Source organism: Arvicanthis niloticus, chromosome 13 (assembly GCF_011762505.2).
Source record: "Arvicanthis niloticus isolate mArvNil1 chromosome 13, mArvNil1.pat.X, whole genome shotgun sequence".
Taxonomy (NCBI): domain Eukaryota; kingdom Metazoa; phylum Chordata; class Mammalia; order Rodentia; family Muridae; genus Arvicanthis; species Arvicanthis niloticus.
Genome location: NC_047670.1, coordinates 76960638 through 76968655, shown reverse-complemented (window position 1 = coordinate 76968655; position 8018 = coordinate 76960638). Strand labels below are relative to the sequence as shown.

At 51.5% G+C, this 8018-nt stretch overlaps 1 long non-coding RNA gene across 1 annotated transcript; it reads right to left on the bottom strand.

Annotated features, from left to right (window-relative positions):
* Nucleotides 1-1272: 1272 nt before the first annotated feature.
* LOC143434245 (uncharacterized) lies at nt 1273-5150 on the bottom strand. The gene is made up of 3 exons (XR_013103588.1): nt 5016-5150; nt 1711-1749; nt 1273-1407 (listed from the first exon to the last, which is right to left on the bottom strand). It is a non-coding gene; the product is annotated as an uncharacterized LOC143434245 (long non-coding RNA).
* Nucleotides 5151-8018: the final 2868 nt, after the last annotated feature.

Genomic DNA, 8018 nt, shown 5'->3' with positions numbered 1-8018 from the left:
GCACCTTCCTTCCACTACCAACAACCCCTCCGCACCCGCCCCCCATCCCCGTCTCTAGCTCTAGAGCCACTGACATAGAAACACCCTGTGGCTCAGGGTGCAGCAAATGACAACCCAATTCAAAAAATGACACACCCTAGAATCCAAGCAGGAACTAGAACCCAGGTTTTCTTGATTAGGGGGCGGGTCTTTTCCACATGGTGCCATCTGCTGCTCCAGAATTAAACCCATACTCTACAGTTCCTGATGATTTTTAAAAGTCAGAACCAAAGACACTATCTCCCATTAACCTTTTAAACCCATGCTTACAGGACTATCGGCCCAGGAACGCAGGTGCGGGCTGCTAACACTGGCTGGGTACCACTTACCTCTCTGCCCTGCCTCCCTTCTCTGCTCTGCACAGGAATTCTTTCTTTCATTGAGTGACTTTTCACTGTCTCCAGGGCTCTTTGAAAATGAAAGGAAACTCTGTTTAGGTGCTGTACTTGGTCTTTCTCCACAAGGGCCCAGCTGTCTTTCTAAGAAGGCTCTCTCCCAGTCCCTTCCCTATCTTCATGCTTTCCAGCCCCTCCCTCCCTCTGGTGCCCATACCCTCTACTGGGAAGTTCTTCTGGCTACCCCTCCAAGCTTCCTGTGTTCATTAAATTAGAGTGGTAAATAGAAAGGAGAGTGAGGAGAAATGAGATCTGCTGTGGGCAAATGGCTTCTGCCCATACATACCCACAGCACCCAGCACACACTTGGCACTTTCCTTGGGGAGGGGGCACACCCAACCTTTCAAAACCCCCATTCTGCCCATCCCCATGTGTATCTGGGTTCACTCTAGTTTCTCAGATTCTGCCCCCATAACCCCCATCCGCCCCTATGAATCTCCCTAGAATCTAGGAAGCCCTGGAGCCTCTGTGCTGGGAGGGTCTGAGACACGCTGATCTTGGTCACGTTGGGGCAGCTCACAATGCCCATTCTACTATGAATTCCCAAGGTCAAAACCATTCTGGTGTTATTAAAAACATAAATGTTGCATACCAGGCAGCCACAGAAAAAAAATTATAAGGCGGCCAGACAAGAGAGAGATGCAGGGGCTGGTAATTGTCTTTTTTCCCAGAGTCAAGCTCCACAGGGCTGGAGCCACGCACAGAACATTGCTTTTTAATTTAGCTCAGTAAGGCCAGCAGCAGCAGCAAATGGTGCAGCAGAGAACTTCCGCTCCAAGGGAAGATTTCCCCACCGTGGAAGGAAGAACACCCCCTATACTTTATAGGGAAGACTCACACTTCACAGAGAGGTCTGCAGAGACAGATTACTGAGCCAGGATTTCCAAGGAATATCAGGAGAGGAGGAGTCGGTAGCTGGGAGGACTCTGGGAACCTTGGTTCTCCAGGAAGGTTGGTTCCAGGAGGGTTGGCACTGAGAAAAATCAAGAGTCACTGTGGGAGCCTCAGGGCCTGGGATTCTGATAGAGCAAAGGATTCTAAGATGAGAGAGAATCAGACAAACACCTCCCCACCTTGCTCTACAGAAGGGGTAGCAATGTGTCAGTCAGAACTCAGGGGGGGTTCTTTTCCCTAGCACCTGTGAGTCTCAAAGCCTCCAGGGAAGTGGGCTCCCCCCTCCCCCGATCTGCATCATCTCCAAAGACCTAAGCAGGCAGAGGAGGAAAACTGGAAGCAGAGTATCCCTCCTTCAGAACCTCCCTCATTGTCTTCCCACCTGTGATTCTTGTTTATGGGTCCTTCTCTTTTTCCAGTTCTGAAGAAGAAGAAAAAAAAGATTAAAATTTGACCACAGAGGGGACTTCCCAGATCAGCAACTTGGTGGTAGACACAGACTAAGTCAGAAGAAGAAGACTATAGAACTGAGATTTCTGAAAAGACTTGTTGAGCCAAGGGTGTAGAGAGAGGGAGACTGGGGAAGATGGAACACTCACTGACAGGGGACTATCAGCGCTTTAAAACATATGTGCAAAGCTAGGCCTGTGGTGCAGACTTGTAATCTCAACTACTAGAGGCTGAAGCAGGAGAGTCACAAGTTCTAGGCCTGCCTGAGCTTCAGGAGTTCATGGTCAGCCTAGGTTGTTTAATGAGGCTGCCTAGTCTGGGAACCTGTGCAAAAGCCCTCGATTACATCCCCAGTAAGGAACAGAATATGCAACGGTGTTCAAGCAACCAAATGTATTTTAAGGTTACAGCGCCACTCCTGCTTCCGGTTCGGTTATTTGGGGAGGTAGGATTCTTCTAGAAGTGTTCTTGCTACTTGGCTTTCCCTGTCGTTCTCTCTCCCCTTTCAAGTAAAAATTTAGGGATTTGCTGAGAAGCCCTCTCAACGTCAAGGAAATCTGAGGACACCACTCAGGATGAAGTCACTCCCCTTCCTTTCCAGTGGATTCCTCTTAGCACGGGTACCCCAACCCTGCCGTGTTCACTACCGGCCACAAGGTGGCGGCCAATCCATCGATTGGTCTCGAGATCAGGCGCCTTTGGCTCCTCAGATCTACACTCTTCCCATACTAGGCAGGACCAGTCCAGGGTCTCCGGAAAGGGGCTCAGTTCTGGAACGACTCCATGGGGTGGTAAGATTGCGTGGGAGAAACATGGGAGAGTAAAAGCAGACGAAGGCTCGGGCCAGGTATTTGGTGCGGATCCAATCTGAGCTATCTGGGCAAGGCTATTGCTCCCTTCACGCCTTTATGGGGCAGATAGCCAGCAAAGACCTGTGACCAAGGCCTGAGCAAAGCAGGGGCCCTCAGGGCCTAGGGCTAAGTCCTAACCTACATGCAAACTCATCATGGAGAAAGGGCCTCACCACCACTTCCACGCACCAGACAGACCAGGCCATGGGGTGCAGCTCCTACTAACATTCCCGGAACCCAGGAAAAGAGAAGGGAGTGTGGTTTTCCCTGCAGTTCTAAGAGTCAGAGGTCCCAGGAGAGGCAGACCCACTGTATGATGAAATCAGCTATGACCAGAGTGTGTAGGTACACAATTGAGAAAGAGATGGTTAACGAGAAACAGCTTGAACATCCTGACAGCACTTTACAAAAGGGAGGTTTGGGACTTCAACACTACACTGGAGAATACATCCCGGAGGGCTTTCCAGAGGAAGAGGTTATGGGGCATTGTATTGCAAAGGGGCGGGGGGGGGGGGCTGTTTGGAGGAAGAGTCTAAGAGAAGAAAGGATATGGGCTTCTGACTACTAGAATGGGAAGCAAAAACACCACACAGATGTTCAGACAGGAAGACACTGAAGCAAAAGATATGGTGGGTACCAGGACCCCAGGATTCGCTCATAGCAGCTCCAGAAGTTCTAGACCAGGAAGCAGGGACTTGGGTTTTCAGGGACAGCCCCAAGCATCAAGAACACTGGGAGGACACCATCCCTTCTCTATTATGAAGAGGGACCATTGTTGATCCATTTCCCCCTTCCTAGAGCGGTTTGCAATCCACCAGGTTTTCACACACACACAACCTCCACACACAGGAAAGTCTAGGTTTAGTTATTCAGAGAGAGCAAACTAAATGATTTAGTCGATATAGGAACTTGTGGCCAAGTCTGATGACCTGAGTTCAATCCCAGAATCCACAAGGTGAAAGGAGAGAACCAACTCCCAGAAAGATGTGTACACACGCACACACACACACACACACACACACGTACACATGCACACTCATACACACACACACATAGTAAATAATAAATGTAATTTTTAACTACACAGATCATTACTGGCACTTTTTAAAGGTAATAACCACTATTAGCACCTATACTCTGGGCTTCTCCCACCACCACCCCAACCAGAAGAAACTACCCCCATGCCGGAAACAGGAAGAGGAAGCTCTAGTTTCAAACAACGTGCTTGGGTCTATTGAATGTCCCAGGATAACAAGAGGATTTGAGGGTAGACTCAAGGAAGAACTCCTCAGCACAAGTGGCCTGGAAAACCTCCGCCCACGTGCAGTTCAGTGAGAATGTACACATGGCCTTTATCAGAATTTCCAGGAAACAAACAAATGGCTTTGAACCACTTAGTGAATCCAGTGAAGTAAGTTTACAAGGGCATGGTGTGCCAGAATATTAATGTCAGAAAAAAAAAAAAAACTGTGGGGACTCGGTTGCTCTAAGACAGAGTGAGGAGCTGGGAGGGGCAGACAACTTAGAAGTTGATATTTCCTCATATGGTACATGTGTTCTCTCACACGTGCAAAGGCACACCCACTCATAACTCATACCTTGGTTGACATGTGCACACACTTGCACTCTGATGTTCACCAGCACTGTGTGCATGCCTGTACCCCTTCCTACAGACTGAGGATCAGAACCCTCTCTAGAGGCTGAGGTTGCCCAGGGAAGCCGTAGGAGGCCATGCTTCCAGGCCCACGATGGCACCCTGTACCATTTCCAGCCTCCAGAGTCTTCAGGTCTCAGGTCCAGACCAGAAGTGGGGCTTCTGGAGCATTCGTAGGTAATTCCTCCACTTGTCCGCCATTTTGAACACTTAGCTACCACCCACTGTGCAGGAAATTGGGGGAAGACACTAAAGCTTCTCCCCACCTCCCACCGTAGTGTGGCAGGAAAGGTAAGATCTCATGAATTAAGACTCTTGAGTTCATATTCTGCCTTGCTGTCTTTATAAGCTGTGCTACCTTGGACACATGACACAACCTCTCTGAGTCTCCAGTACATCGACTGTTAATAAAACTCACCTAAAGATGCTGTGAGAGCTAAAGACAAGGAAAGCCTCCATTAGCTGTGCATCCACCATGAAGAGTGACTCCGCTCCCTTCCTCAGCTCTGAGGTGAAATGGGTCCTAGTAGTTCCCCCAATGCCCTCCAGGTCCTTCATAGTCTAAACCAGAAACCCATCCATCCTCAGCATCAGACGCCTCAGATGCGCACACTTCAGGAAACTTGATCTCGGACTTGGCCGGCTAGGATGGGCACCCCGTCTGTCCTCCCTCCCCCGCCCCTGGTCGATCATGCCTCTCGCCCGTTTGCAGGTCGCGTTTTCCGTAATAACCTTTAATGCGGCTGGCCACGGCCCAAATGTTCGCGATGGAGCGCTGGGCCCCGCGCATCAGATGGACGATGAAGTGTTAATCATCCCCCAGGGAGCCGTCCCGCAGAAAGTCGTCATTAATTTCTCTGAATTACACCAATTCCGAGACATTCTTTATGGACAGACAGTGCGGGAGACAGTTATATGACAGGACTTGCTGTGCTAAGCAGATGTGGGAGAGATTGCGTCGCCCCATGAATACTAAACAATCGCGCCGCACAAACCCCACTCTGTCCTGCGTGGAGCTGGGAGTCGCCCGCCCGCCCCCACCCCGTGGACACACCCTGCAGGTGCCTGGAGTTTGGGTGGGACCCCTGACTCCTCAGCTCCAGAGAGCCAGGGTCCAGCCTGAGAGCGGCAGATGGTTCTGGAGATGCCACCTTCCTGGGACCTTCCAAGGCGCCCTTGTTTTCCCTGGTGCAGCCTTGAGCTCCCCATATTCCTTCAGGCCTGAGCTCCATATTGTGTACTCTATGTGCCTTCGACTCTCCTTGGACCCTCCATGTTCACAGGGCTCACTCTGCTATCCCTGAGTGACTGTCTTGGATCCCCTGTGCCTGCTGTTCACTCCACTTGCACCTGCCCCATCTCCCAGAGACCCACCTTCTCTTCCTTCCAACTCTGCACCTCTGCAACCTACGGCCTTTTATCCATTGCCTGTCATTTCTACATCCCTCCCCTGCCCAACCCTCAGAACCAAAGGTCCCAGGCTAAGGTCCTGCTCATGCTGTCGGCCTGTGCCCCTCTCTCCTGCCCTGCTCCTGGGACAGCTATCAGAGAGCTGGAGAGACATCAGGAAACCACGGCCTGGAGGTTGGGTAGAGAAGAATGGCACCCCAAAACCTGCTATGCTTTGTGGGCCCACCTGTGAGAAGCCCCGCCCACCACACAGGTCCCGCCTCCTCCAGGGAGCAATGGGGAGTACCCCACCCACTGAGAGAGCTACCCACATTTAGGCCCCGCCTGCTGAGGGGGCCGGTCCATGTGAGGCCCCGCCCCATCTCGCCCCGCCCCCATCCCGAGGGCCCCTCTTAGTGCCCTTGGACTGCTTCCCCTTCTGCAGGACTGAGGCCTGTGCTGCACGAGCCCACCCTTAGCTCCTCTCGCGAGTTTGGGCGGGCGGGAGGAAAGTACACCGCCTCTGTGGCTTTTCTCCTCGCAGATAATTTATGTCTGAGAGCCGAGCAGATGGCGGGTAATTTAGCAATTACCGGGCGCGAGAACGGGGTTCGTGCCGCCACATGGAAGGCAGAGCTCCTGCCCGCAGCCTCATCTCCAATTCTGCGGATTTTCTCTAGTTTCCCTCCCCACTCTCCCGCCCCACACACCTTGCTTGATTTCAACGTTAAAGGAAGCTCTCCATGAGGGGGATGGTAAGGGATGCCTGGTCACCCTAGACCCTCGAGGCGTCAGGCATAGATTTCTGCCTCAGCAGACAAATAGAGTTCTGCTTTCTGGAAGTTCTTTCCCACTTCTCCCCTTGATTTTTCTTGCTGCTATAATAATCATGATCATACTGTAGAGGTGAGGCCATGAGGAGGAGGATGCTCTCAGAACTTTCTCCCTGCTCCCTACTTGAAGTTTCTGTTGTATCTTCCCCACCCAGAGATGCCAGGTTTCAAAACAGACTATCCAGACATGGTGATGCACTTGGGATGCAGAGCTCAAAGCCTGGCTGGGCCGCATAGTGAGAGCCTGTCCTATAGTCTAAGGGCTGCTGCTGTAGACCATGGTAGGATGCTGGCCTAGCATGAAGCAAGGCTCTGGAGTCAATCCACAGGAGGGCTGAGGGAAAGGCCTCTGGACCATTAGCTACCCCAAGAGCCGAGAATCCTCATGTGCAGGAGCAGGCAGTGTCTGGAAAGTGAGAATACAAAAGTCCTTGAGCCTCGTGAGTGTGAGGCAGGTGTGAATGGCTGGTGGGAAGCCATCTGCTGTGAGCAGACAAGAACCAGGCTGAAGAGGCTGGAAGCCCTAGTCCTCCACACGCTTCTGGGTTTCACCAGAAAGATGTGTAGCAAAGGCTTGAATCTGGGACTTAGTTGAGGGTAGACCCTTGCACCAAGCATGGACCAACCAGCGCATGGGTTTGCACCCAATCAACACCCACTGAACCCTCACTCTGGGGTGGAAGCTCCCGTTCCCTCAGACTTCGGGTACCTGTGAGCTCTGAAGAGTTTAGACTCTCACTTTGAGGCGCCCCCACGTGGCCTCCCTCAGCTTCTTCTCATTCCTCCACATCGGAGGAGCACTAATTAATTAGAGTGTGCAACCAGCCATGGGCCCAGATCTCGTTACTCACCACAGGGACCCGCTGTTAACACACCAGACCCCGGGGACGCAGGCACACGCCAATTACACAGCCAGCAGCTCGGCTAATCATGGTTCCCGGTGACACTGGGCTCACTATGGACACCCTCCCCCGCTCCCCAGCTCTTTCTTGTGCTGCCTTCTGGAACAGGAAGCTGGAAAGAGGATGAAGACTAAATGCAGAAAGTTGAATCTTTTCTGAGTACATGATGATGAAGAAAAAGTGAAATATTAAAAATGTATCCTATTAGTGACTTTAGTTAGAAACAGCCACTATAAAACAGTAACTGCATCAAGACAGAGTACTAGTTAGACTACAAGAGGGACTTCCACTGGGTGCGGTGGTACATGACTTTAATCCCAGCTCTTGGGAAGCAGGGGCAGGCAGATCTCTGTGAGTTGCAAGCCAAAGCCTGCTCTATAGGGTGAGTTCCAGGACAGCCAGGGCTACACAGAAAAACCCTGTCTCTAAATAAATAAATAGGTGCCAGAGTAGAAGTGAACTTGGGGGAAGGTACTTTCTCATTAGGAACAGCATTGGCTGGCAGAGGCAAGACACTTCCAAAAACTTGGGTATCTGGTACCATCCTGTCCCCCAGCTTCAGTTCAAGGGTATGGAGAGGAGGCAGCCAGCTGCAGACGCTGGCAGACGGC